The sequence below is a fragment of the Rhinolophus sinicus genome, chromosome 13 (assembly GCF_057876585.1).
Source record: "Rhinolophus sinicus isolate RSI-liver-muscle chromosome 13, RSI-T2T, whole genome shotgun sequence".
Lineage (NCBI taxonomy): Eukaryota > Metazoa > Chordata > Mammalia > Chiroptera > Rhinolophidae > Rhinolophus > Rhinolophus sinicus.
In genome coordinates, this window is record NC_142513.1 from 12,899,755 (window position 1) to 12,912,734 (window position 12,980).

Here is a 12,980-nt window from a genome sequence, read left to right on the forward strand (position 1 = left end):
AGAGGTAGGTATAATTGTGCCCCCCCCCCCCCACTTCACAGAGCAGAAGCGGGCTCTGTGAGGGGTGGTCACCTGTCCAAGATGTCTCAGTGAGGAGGTGGTGAGGACAGAGCTCTTACTGGTACCCTCGCCAACTTCTCATTGACCCATAAGTTGCCTGAAGTGGCAGGAACTGTGGGCACCAACCAGCCCAGAGGTGGAAAAGGCAAATGCCCACGGGGGCCAAGGGACAAGCAGGAGACCAGAGAGAGCAACAGACTGGGCAAGGGAGTGGTGCCGATGGTAATAAACGGGGGAACACACCTGCCTAAAGAGATCCAAATTCAAATAAAAATAAAAACCCAAACCACTCTGACTTTTGACTCCCGTTTGTGCTTCCTCGTTGTATAGATGGAGAAACTGCGATTCGGGAAGGTGATACGGAAGAGGCAGTACAAGTGGTGGAAAGTTCAAGGGCTTTGGGGAAAACCAATCACTCCATCGCTCTGTGCCTTTTTACTGTCACATGGAGATAATCTCTGCCTCCCATCATTGCTGCGAAGATGAAAAGAATGGACATACGCAAGACGCCCAGCCCTCTGCGTGACATGGATTTCAGGAAGAAACAAAAGTCAAGCAAGAGGGTGAGGACACCGTTTCTTTCACAACCTACCTCCTTTTCCAGGAGGCCCTAAATTCACTGCCGGGGCAGGTGGGCAGCAGTGCTGACCCTGAAGCACAGAACAGGAAGTGAAAGCCACCCTCACCTGCTTCCTGAAGGCGTGCACTGAGGGGTGTGAGGCATTCTACCCCATTTCCACTGCCCCCACCCCAAGCACCAGGTACTGACTTCGGAATATTACCTCTTCACCACCACCCGAGGAAGAGAGATGACTTTGTAAATTCTCCAGTGTCAAGATTCTGGGAGGCTGGGGGGAGGCCTTTCCACTGCCCGTGCCCATGGGAAGTGGCATGGCAGCAACAGCCCCCCTTCAACGGGCTGAGCTGCTGGGGAAGGCCACAGCTCCAGAGATGCCAGGGGGCTTTGAGAACCTGCCTGGTGACCAAGACCTTAGCTCAAGCAAACGGTTTTTAAATGCTGCCTCTTTCTGAGAGTCAGGATCTCTGATGGCCTTAAAAGCAAAGATCCCTTAGATTGCCAAGACCTGGAACCTTGGAGACTCAAAATTCAAGACTTGACAACTTCTTTTGCTTTTCTTTGTACTTTGGCTCAGACCATACTTTCCCAGAAGCAGAGGCGGCCATGTCTAGGTGAAATGGAGGGAGAGGGAGGCAAACAAGGAGATTGCCCCCACTTTTTCTCCTTGTCTCTTGTCAAGCTAGGAACGAGGACGGTAGGCTTTGGGTTAAAACTGACTATGCTGTGTCTCCTTTGTACCTACGGGCCAGGCTGTCCACCAGGCAATGGGGTACAGGGACGGATGAGACCGCCTCACAAGAGAGAGTGCCTAAGCTCCAGGAGAGACACAGTGACCGGAAGTAATGCCAGTAATTCCATAAGCGCAGTTCAGGTAAACACTGGGAGGGAGATCAGGCTAATATGGGAACACACAGCGGAGTAAGGGAATGGTAGATCTACCCTGTGTTGTGTAAAGGGAGGAGCTCAACGTACAGCCTGGAGCTTAGGAGTCACTCAGTAATGTTAACTCATTTCCCTCCTCCCTCCCCACTGTGTGCACACACGTGCACACACACACGTGCGCACACACATAGCATCATCACACGGAGACTTCTTTCTTCAGGAGCACCAAACCTGACGGAACCATAAAAACTCACAAGTAACTCAATGCTGCCTGTTCCACGTCCTCTTTTAATTCTCCTGGGGGCACCCGTTTTTCAGGTGCTCTGGATACTGAAAGCCAAGGGCACTTTGCTTCTCTAGTCCTAATGGTTTTCCTCCAAAGGGAAGGAAATACTGATAGTTCATTTCACGCTGAATTTGGAAGTAGAGTGATTCTCCAGTTTCACTGCCCCCTCATTTACATACAAATGAGGAGACCGAAGCTCAGAGAGTGTGAAACACTTGCCGAGGGTCAAAGAGTTCCCTTGGGTGGCCCTTCTAATGTATGGTGGCTCTCGGTGTTTTAAAGCTGAAGTCTTTCTCCTGTAACTGTGATTCTTCAACTATTTTTACCTGCCGGCTGGGGAGGTAGGTGACACAGGACGCAGAGCAGCAGCAAGCCCTGCCTTTGAAGCCACCTGAGAATGCTCCCCCCAGGTACCCACCCACCGGGAGGGGCTGGAACAGGGCTCCTTCCCTCCCTGTGCAGAGAGTGTGGCTGGGTAGGTTTAAAATCCTGAAAACACCCCCGACAAATAAAATGTCCATGGGCTTATGTGTTCTGTTTATTTTCTAGGCATAAACAGCAAATTTCTTTTAAAAGAAAGCTATAAAAAGATCACAGAGCCAAAGTTAAAGATTCCCAACGCTTCTCTTCTTCTCGGAGTTCTCCCCACAGCCAGGCAGCACTGGGGCGGCTGTGATAACGTCGTGAAATCCAATCACACCTGTATCTTACACTGAAAATACCAATCTTACATCTGACTTGAGGGTAAACTTCCACAAAAGGAGGGGAAGACTATAGGGAATTTTCACTCTGAGAGACATTTCTCTCTAAAATGTTTTAAATGTTTTGTATCAACCTTATACTCAAAAAAATAAAAAAGATTTACAAACACCGACTTCTAAGGGAGGATTTCTGTCTTCACCTATATTTGGCACAAGGAGCTGCTTTTCAAGCTCTAGATACTCTGCCAAAGTTCTTTGGGTAAAAAAGTAAAACAGCATTTGCATGGAGCCCCTCTGTGAGACTTGAGGTTCAGACCCTAGCCCTAGGCAGTTTCAGACAAAGCCATAATTTCAGAGCAATAATGTATCATAATATAAAAATAGATACTTTGTAACCAACAGGCTGGAAAGCGGACTCTCCAGAGAGCTGCCTCTAAGCTCCGCTACTCCCCGGGGGTGGGAGAATGAAGTTCTACTTACAGAGGCAGAGTTTCTTCAAAGTCCAGTGGACCTCAGTTAGAAGCGAAGGTCGAATTTAAACAACCAGGATTCAGAACACCTCTCTTTTGAGGGTAAGTCAGATTCGCAGCCCAGGCAGGATTCCCTCTTGTCCCTCTCTCTCCCTCGGTCTGTGTCTTCTAAATGAAATGCACTTTGAGGTTTTAGTGGGTGTTTCCCACGTCTCCGGCCACGTAAGTCCCCATTTGTTGTAACCAAATGCTCAGCCTGATGATGTCAACCACTCAGCTCCCTTGCTCAGCTTCCACCTCTCGGTCCATAGGAGAGATCCATTTCCTTTGGACAATGAGCCAGGGGGCTGTAACTGCATCCCGGGCAGTCACATTTACCCAACATCCTTCCTTCAATTTTCAAAGCGGCAGACTGACTGACAAAAGGCTTCCGATGCCCTCACTGGGCCAGGGCTCCCAATGTAAATCCCTTTACCTCTTGGACACTGTCGACCGTGGAGTTTGCTTTGCTGTGTTTTAATTCACTTCTCTGGTGTATAATATCCTAGCTTGGGGTGTAGATCTGCTCCCCCACCCCACCCCCATCTCTTTCTTCCTGTTCAGTTTTCCAAGCTGGTCAATTTCTCCATAAAGTTGCCTAAATGCATGCTGGCACGGTGCCTGCGTGAGCTTGTCCTCCACTTAGGAGAGATGACACGTGCTCACATGAAAGGCCTGGGGAACTGGGTTCCAATCTTGGTCACGTACGTACCTAACTGACTGAATGGCCTTAAGCAAGTCACCTGTCTCCCTGGACCTCAGTTTCCCCATCAATAACATGATGGCTTTGGTGTCTTCCACTTCTGCAATTCAGTGACTCAGGAGCTTAACAAACGCAACAGAAGGAATTTTACTACCAGCTTGAGGGAGGGAAGGACCCAGGAGGGGTCAGAAGCCACTGCTCAAGAGGTTAGGCTCGGCCTAGCTCTTCCACCCCCCTCCGTGGTGGAGCTGAACTGTTTCTCTGGGAGAAAACCAAAAGAATTCACTAAACAAGTCCGGAGGGACATTGCAAAAGGCAGCAGAAGCTGCTCGATAAGATAAAGAAGCAAGAGAACTTAACTGGCCTTAGGGACTAACCAAGGAACAGCGCAGTAACAAGAGATAAGAGGCTCGATGGGGAAGACGAGAGACGCTCCCTACTTTTGTGAAAAGCAATGCGACAAGTATAGCGATGATGGGCATGGATTTGGGAGCCGGAGACGTGGATCTGAGTCCTGCGTGACTTAACTTCTCTAAACTGCAGTTTGTTTATTTGTAACTGTAAAATGGGACACTAAGGCCTCCATTTTAGGACTGTGAGAATTAAATCACACACATAAGAGAATTGAAAGCATTTGGCACATACTGTCGACATAGGGTACCTCTCATTGTTGTATATAATCTCATTTGATTCTCATTTTAGGAGAATTGGGCACCTAAAGGCCTCGTTATTCACCTCCTTTTCCTGAATAGGAAAACGAAACACAGAGAAGTTAAGTGACATGCCCAAGGTCACACAGCTCAGGAGGAAAGGGCCAGATTTGGACAATGAGTCTTATAACTCCTACTTAGGCCAGCACACACGCCAATGCTACTTCTCAAAGTGGTTACTTCACCGAGTCTGGCCCTTCTTTCTAAATGGGCTTAGAAAAATGAGCTCAGCTTAGTAAGACAAGTGGGGGAGGGATGGGAGGGAGAGTTTTCCAGGATTCAGCCAGGCCAGGGATGGGGAGAGGCAGTCAGTCAATCTGCAGCCGAAAGGACACACTTGGGGCCAGTAGGTAAGAGGTGGTGCTTACTTGTTTTACTGCCAAAATACTACGTGGCCTGAAGCAAGTCTGGGCTTCAATCTCCACTCCCCCAAAGAGGAAGACCTGATTTGTCTTAAAGTTACTTGGATGGGAAGCTGGGGGTGGAGATTTATCGGGAAAGAAGCAGCTATTTACAGGCAGGGGTAAGGCCGTGGTAGTTTGCGACTTAACCAGAATTTTGATTAGTTCTCAGAAAACTTTGATGCTCATCAAGAAAGGGCCAACCTAGGGGCGGCCGGTTAGCTCAGCAGGTTAGAGCGTGGTGCTGGTAGCACCAAGGTTGCTGGTTTGATCCCCACATGGGCCACTGTGAGCTGTGCCCTCCTTAAAAAAAAAAAAAAAAAGAGAGAGAAGAAAGGGCCAACCCAACAGGCTATACAATAGGAAAGAGTCTGCCAATCAGAATGCTTTCCCAGAAGATGGTGTGGGACTGCAGAGGACTAAAAAGAACACCAGCCTGGTAAGCCATGGAGAGCAGCCGTTAACAGCTCAAAGAGCTGGGTTTCCTTCCTGGTCCTAGCTGTGTCTGATCTTGGGCATGTTCATTTATTTGTGCCTCTACTTCCCAATGCAAAACGAGAATAACAGCATTTATCCTACAAAGTTCTTATGTGGATGAGTGCCTGGCACATACTATACGGTGCAAATACCTGCAAAACTAAGCTGCCATATCTGAATACTAAAAGACAGTTATTTTCTAATTCTGACTCAGTTTCACCATCCTCTGCCCTGAGGATGACATGACAATGAATGAATAAGGTCAAGAATGTCGGGAAGCCAGAAACAAAGGCCCGGTAATTCTCTAGACTGTCAGGATGAGTAAGGAACAAAAGCCTGCCTGGGCTGGGGGCGGTCCGTGTGTTCTCAGCAGTAACACTCAGCGTGGAGGGACTGGGGGCCCGGGCCATTGTTGGGCTGTGCCTTTCTTTATTCCAGAAGCCCAGTGTCCTCAGGAAATGAAGCTGGGCTCTTGACAGGTTGATTTACTGACATCACTCAACGCTTTGACTCATGTTTTGTTACTTCAACGAAAATAATAGGAAGGAGCCCATTCATAAAAACAAAGATACAGTTTTCTTCTACAACATGTACTTTGTAACACTTGCCGTGCAGACTGAAGAGCTGTGTATCTGTGACAGAATCCGCGAAGAGAGGGCTGTGCCGACACCAGCACACTCACTCTGTCTCCTGACAATGGCATTTATCCTTTGTGAGCTGGGGCTATGCTGCGTGCTGAGCACTCTATAAATACCACTTGATGTCATCCTCACAATAATCAGGTGCAGGAGGTATTAGGAATATTTTCATCTTACAAATGTGGAAACTGACGTGTGCAGAGACTGACCAATCTACAAAGATTCACTGGAGTGACAGGGCCTGTGTTCCAAGCCACGATTGTCTGGGCCAGGCCTGTATTTTTAAGTCCCTGACTCACTTGCCTCTTAAAAAGAGTTTCCCTGTGGGAAACTTGGTGGTTCACAGCCAGCACTATCGGCTCCATTTGAGTAGAAAGGAAATTTTGGCTGCTGCAGACAGCAGAGCTGGCCTGGAGGCTCAGACAGCCCCTCTGCCACTCAGCTGCCTAATTCCCATCCTCTCACCCCCAGTCTGGAAGGGGTGTCTCCCCCTCTGAATTTCCTTAGTACTTTATCTATTTCTCTCTTAAGAAACTTACGCTTTTCTCTTTTGAGGCATATTTATTTCTGGGCAGGTTTTATTCCTCTGCTAGAATTTGAACTTCTTAAGGAAAAGATCCATGTCTAATGTATGACCATTTTGTGCATATTATGAGACACTTGTTAAAATAAAATAAAAATCTATAAACAACAAAAACAAAAATTTTTATTGAATGTTTACCATATGCCCGATCATATTCTAACATAATCATGATCACTTATTTTATACATATATTTTTTTTCTTACATTTATATATATTATATGTAAACTAGAAGAGCAGGAAAAAAAAGGAGGAAAATCATCCATCATCCTATCATCCAGAAATGAAATGACCAGTTAACCTCCCAGGGTGCAGACACAGAAAGAATCACACTTACACTCAAAACAATGTTTTGAAATCAACACTTAAGTCATTTGGGGAGGGAGGAGCTAGCTGTACACAAGGTGACAAAGAAATGTTCAATTTTTTGTTTGTTTGTTTGTTTGTTTGGCAGTGCACCTGGCTGCTTTTCTACAGGGTTTGATGCACTGAGCTGTACTTCTGGCCCCCTCAGACTACTGCTGATGTGCCTGGTTGAGCTGGCACGAAGCCTGACTGCTGTTAGTGAGCATCTAGAAAACGGACAGGGGTTTGCAGGGTACCACACTGCCCGTCCCTGCCTTTTTCAGCCTTCTAAAGCCCTTCTTTCCACCAGCTAGAGACATAGGTTTCAGATTCAGGCAGTTATGGGAAAAATGAATCTTCACTATTGCGTTCATTTTAACCAATCTTAGCCTCACCGATGTTTACAGCATGTCGTCACCTCACTTTCCAGGTGAGGAATGCCAGGTCCAGAGGAGGCAGGAGATTCCCGAGTGCAGAGCCTGGTGCTCTAACAGCAGGAATTCCTGCAGGTGCCAGGCTCTCCTCCCTTGCCACTGCACTTTGAAATCCTACTCAGCCATCAGATCTCAGATTCAATGTCACTTCCTTAGGGAGGCCTTCCCTCTGAGACAGGTTAGCTCCCCCTGCTGCATGGGTCCTATGGCACCTTCATTTTCTCCTCTTAGAACCCTTAACATACCTTATTGTAAGGACATGTTACGTGAGTTCCCTGCCAGACTGTAAGCTCCATCTTCACAGGTACAGAAGAGGAAATTCAAGAAATATTTTCTACACACACACACACACACACACACACACACTCACACACACAACACACACACACACACACACACACACACACACACACACACACCCTTGGGCAGTCTAGGCTTGAGGTAAAGCAACAGCATGCTTGAAGAAAAGTATCATGGCGTCTAAACTGCAAACCAGGCTTTCCTTCTTGCACCATCAGCTCCCCGCTCCATTCCTGTCTTACACAGAAGGCCAGGAAGCTCTGCAGAACCCCAGGCAAAGACAGGAGAGCTCCTTAAGTACATTGAAAGATATGCCGGGGCCTCCAGGACGTGTAGTAAGAGTTCAGACATCCCTATTCTGACCTTTGAAGGGCCCTCCTCTAACTGCTGCTCAGGTGCCCTAAAGCAAAGTACACCCATTCAATGACATACCAATAGCTTCCCTGGCAGGGGCCAGGCCTATGGGGCAAACAGAAAACCAATTCCAGAAGAAAATAAGGCCTATCTCTTAAAAGGAATCTCTTATATTAGTTACAAATGACACCTCCCCCCCCAAAAAAAAAAATCACAGGTCATCTGAGGAAAACCAACAGCCTGACAAAGACTAAAATAAAGAGAAAATGGACCCTTTAATGAAGAAGGAAATTCGGACAAATGAGAAGCTTTAAAAAAAAAATTATTATGTCTTCAGGGAGATTCTGAAGCTACTGGGTCCATAAAACATAAGATAAACTGACAAAACTGGGCTCTTGGAAATTAACAATGTGAATAGTGAAATTAACAATCGAGTAGAAGGACTTGAAAATAAGAGAAGGAAATCTTTCAAAATATAAGGGATTCACGGGATTTAAAAAGGATATTGATATAGAACAACAATCCAGGAAGTCCAATATCAGACTCAGTCGAATTTCAGAAAAAGAATAGGAAGGGGAGAAAAAGAATAGAAAAGGGGAGAAATCATGTGGAAAATTTCTCAGAGCTGAAGGAACACTGCATCTTCAAACGGAAAAGTTTAAAACGTGCTGAGAAGGATGAAAAGAGGCCATACCTAGATACAGTCTCCTAACGTTTCAGAATTCAAAAGGAAAAAAAAATCCTACCCGTTTCTAGAGAGACAAAAACTGAATGTTTCAAAAGAAAAGAATCACTTACCAATAATACTGTGGGCCTGAAGACAATGGAGCCGTGCTTTCTAAGGGTAAAGTTCTAAAGGAAAATGATTTGGAAAGCCTAGAGTTTCCACTCAGCTATAGCCAATAAAGATATTTGTGGGCATGCAAGGACTTACCCTCTTTCCCCAAAAATAAGATCTAGCTGGACAATCAGCTCTAATGCGTCCTTTGGAGCAAAATTTAATATAAGACCCGGTCTTATAGTATATTATATATTATATTATATTATATTATATTAATTATATTATACCCAAACTTATATTAACATAAGACCGGGTCTTACATAAGACCTGGTATTACATTATATATTATATGATATAATATGATATGATATTATTATATTATATTATATTATATTATATTATATTATATTATATTATATTATAGATCCAGTCTTATATTATAGTAAAATAAGACCAGGACTTATATTAATTTTTGCTCCAAAAGACGCATTAGAGCTGATTGTCTGGCTGTGTCTTATTTTCAGGGAAACACAGTAGAACAATTTATCTCTCATGCACTGTTTTCTCAGTAAAACTCCTGGAGAATCTACTTGACCTAAACGTGCGTTTAAACTAAGAGTTGAAAAACAGGGATCCAACAAGAGAGCTGAAAGGATGACGATGAAAGCAGCTCTGTGACCTTTGTTGGCTCACAGGCTGAGAGAGCGAAGGGCTAAGTACAGGAGGGTGGAAGCCTCCTGAAAAACACAACTGACAGATTCCTTGATAGGTTTGCTGAAGCTGTATTGAAAGGCTATGGGAAAGTATGGAAAGACTTAACGATAAGGAACAAGAAAAATGGAGGGTATTAAAGAGGTAGTTATTACAGGAATACAGAAAGGAAAAAATTATTAGGACGTTACTGGCTCAGCGGTAAACAACATTTACAATGCCACGACACTGTGAAACACTGAACACAGATGTGACCAAAAAACTGTGATACTGGGAGGAAAGCGTTAAGAAGAAGTGTAAGTGGGGCTGTGGTGTTTGTAGAAAAGGTAAAGCCCCACTGTGCCATCCAAGGAGGTAACATCTAAAACTGACCAATAAACAAAGGGCAGGATGGTAGTGTGTGGTCCCGGTTTGGATCTGGTCTGAACAAAAAGTACTTGAGTTAATTGCTAAAAATAAGGGATTATTTTATGTGCAGTAATAGTAGTATAGATGTGTCTGTGTGCGTGTGTGTATAAAGGAGCCCTCATTCTCTTAGAGACACATGTAAAGTAGTTACCGATGAAATGATACGCTATCTAGTGGCAGGGGGAAAATGGCTGCAGGCATAGATGAAACAAGAATAATCTTGCTTCTTGAAGCTGGGTAATGGGTTTTGCATACGTTTGAAAGTTTCCACAATGAAAAAGTGCTTAACGATAGCTATATAAGCATATTACTTAAGATATATAAAGAAAAAGACCAGAACAAACAGCTAACAGGATCAAAAGTATATGCTCTTGGGAACGGAACCGGAGGGAGGGGAAGGAGGGAGTGGGGCCAGGGGACAGCTGCTTTTTAAGTGTAGGTGTTTAATGTTTCACCTTCAAAAGAACAAAGCAAAACTGTATGCAGGTGTCATTTTGACAAAAACAGAATTAATTTTTAAAAAGGAATAGAGGCCATATTATTTAGAGAAATGGAGGTAACCATCAGAAAAGCTAAAAGCAGAAAAATGTAATGGCTGCCTCAGGATGAGGTGGAAAGCAGGAGAATGATGCCGATCTGGATTCGAAGATTTTTTAAAAATGATGTTCATCCATTACTTTTATTTCAAAAAATGTTATCTATTATGATCAGTCATTGTCGTCAGCTTTTAGCAGGGCCTTTTGCTAATTTTGACATCTATAAACTGAATCTGTTTCTCCAGGTGAAGAATCCTAAACTACTTGGGGTGACTATTTCCTCGTTACCTGTGATAATAACCATTATTGCCACTTAACCATAGTCTACCATTTGTTAGTGTATTACATTTGTTATTTCTAATGTGTGTGACACTCCTGCAAGGCCAGTATTGACATTCCCATTTTACAGATGAAAAGACTGAGGCTGAGATATTAGTCATTTGCTTGAGGTCACAAAGCAGGCCAGGCTTGGGAAACTCTCCACTTCCCTCCCTCTCCTTCACATTCCAATAGTTGGGTATAGAGTCCAGAAGTCCTTTTACATAAACTTCCTCAACAACTCCATGAAACAAGAGAGACAAGATTACCCTCACTTGAGAGATGAAGAAACTAAAGCTAAGAAAAGTTAGGTCACCTGCCCAACGATCCAGTACTTTCTTTCATCCTTTATCATCTGTCCCTTCAACAACAAAATGGCAAGTTACTCATAACCTCCTCATGGGAAACTGACATAAGAGCTCCTGCAAATGAATGCAGCTGAAGCAGGAATTTCAAAAAGAGACTTATCTAATACGCTGGTCTAATATACGGCTCTTCCTATTTTTTCCAAAGGAAATATAGTAATAAACCATGCAGTGTCCTCGGTTGCTCTAATGTCAGCATTTTCTTTGAGTCCTCACAGGGGCTCTTAAAATGTCAGCTGCCGGCCCGCCTGGCATACAGCAGATCAGCTGCTGGCGTAGGCAGCTTACAGCAGTTCCGACAACCAGTGCCGTGTTCTTCTTGGCTCCAAAAGAAAGGAATGAGCCGTGCGTGCTTCTGCCATGAAAAGGGAGTGTCTATATCTCCCAAATCTCCTTCAGTCAACGGCCATGTGGCTCAGGGCTTTTTATAGTTGCCAGGGATCTCAGATCAGTGCTACTCCAGAACAGAGGCGAGTTTGTAAAGCTGTACAGCAGGCTGTGCAGGGGTGGAGCCACAAGTGGGGAACTCAGGGGCCTGAGTATCTGGCCCCTGGTCATCATCTCAAGCCCTGGGGAGCTGACAGGTCTGCCTGGTAGAGGAGCAGTCCGCGAGCTGGGCACAGGTACCACGAGCCTGGTGTGAGACGCTGCTCCCTGGGCTGTTTTGGCCAAGCAGCAACTAGCGGGGAAGAAGCTGTGTACTTGAGTTCAAACTATTTATAGCACCCTCAATCTGCACATATTTGGATGACAAATCTCTGAGCTTCAAGTAAGCAGTGCTTTGCTCCTGGACAATTTCACCAAACACATTCCCTCCCCAGCTCCCCCGCCCCACCCTGCTCTCTAATACACGTTGCCCTCAGGATGTTTTATTTAAGTTGCTGAGTTTAAAGAGATTATAAAAAGAAACCGCATTTAAGAACAGTGACTTTTACTCTATTTGTCTACAAGGTATCATTTTAACACTTGAATCAGAGATGGAACTCTGATATAGTGTGTATCCTATAAAAAATACAACTGAAATGAAAACAGCACCTGAATGAGGTCTCTATTTTAACAGGTTGTAATGCCGCGGAACCCTGCTCAGGACCTACAAAGAGAATGTTTCTTATGACACAGTTCATGCAGGATGATAAAAGCCTTTACAGAACAGATCCACAAACAATATGTAATCAAATACACATTCCAAACAAACAAAAGACATCTTATTACCCACCGACTCTGGGGCAGGAGCAGTTGTAGTGTCCCGTGCTCAGCAATGGCCCCTCCCCCCACTGTGTGCCCAACGGGAGAGGTTTGAGGTTTGACTGCAACAAAAAGATGTACAGAGCCTTCTGCACAGTTGTAACGCACAGAAGGTGTTATATACCCTTGCCAACAAATCCGTTTGCAAAACTGCCTGTTTTTTTATAGTAAAAGCAATGCTGACCAGCCTTCTCCCCTGAGCCAGGCACTGCCTAATCCCGAAGGAGAAAGTGGCTATTAATCACCACGTGTACTGGTTAACTGTTGGCGGCTTCCCAGTCCTGTCACACAATGCAGGTGGCAAATGGCACAGAGAGAAAGGGCAGCAAGTGAGAAGAAAGGGTCACAGTGTGAGGGGTGACGATGGACAGTTAGTTTGGGGAGAGAAAACAGAAAGGATTCCTCCAAGGGATGAATTTGTTTTCTTATCATTTCCCCCTGCCAAGGAAGCTCCTTAGAAAGACAAACAGAAAGGTCTCTATGTAAGCTTTCCATAACCCCACTTCTTAAAATCAGGAGGAAAGTGCTAAGAGGGTGAAGGAAAGACACATGTCTATACACCGAGAGAATGTAAATTATTTTAGAAAATTTTTTGCAGGTCGATTAGTCAATACTCTATTGACCAAAATTTTTAATGCCTGCAATCTTTGATCCT

The 12,980-nt window shown here is 44.8% G+C and overlaps 1 protein-coding gene across 6 annotated transcripts in view; it reads right to left on the reverse strand.

The window, feature by feature from the left end:
• Positions 1 to 12,980, reverse strand: part of PKIG (cAMP-dependent protein kinase inhibitor gamma) — a 77,317-nt gene that overhangs the window by 26,023 nt on the left and 38,314 nt on the right. The window contains exon 1 of one of the 6 annotated variants that reach the window (XM_088789111.1): positions 12,297 to 12,317. The exons of 3 other annotated variants lie outside the window; for them this stretch is intronic. The gene's annotated coding sequence lies outside the window, so the exon portion shown is untranslated. Of the gene's footprint in view, positions 1 to 2,989; positions 3,151 to 12,296; positions 12,318 to 12,980 lie in introns of those variants that run through there. 2 more of the 6 variants (XM_019748586.3, XM_019748562.3) reach the window with 2 other exon arrangements.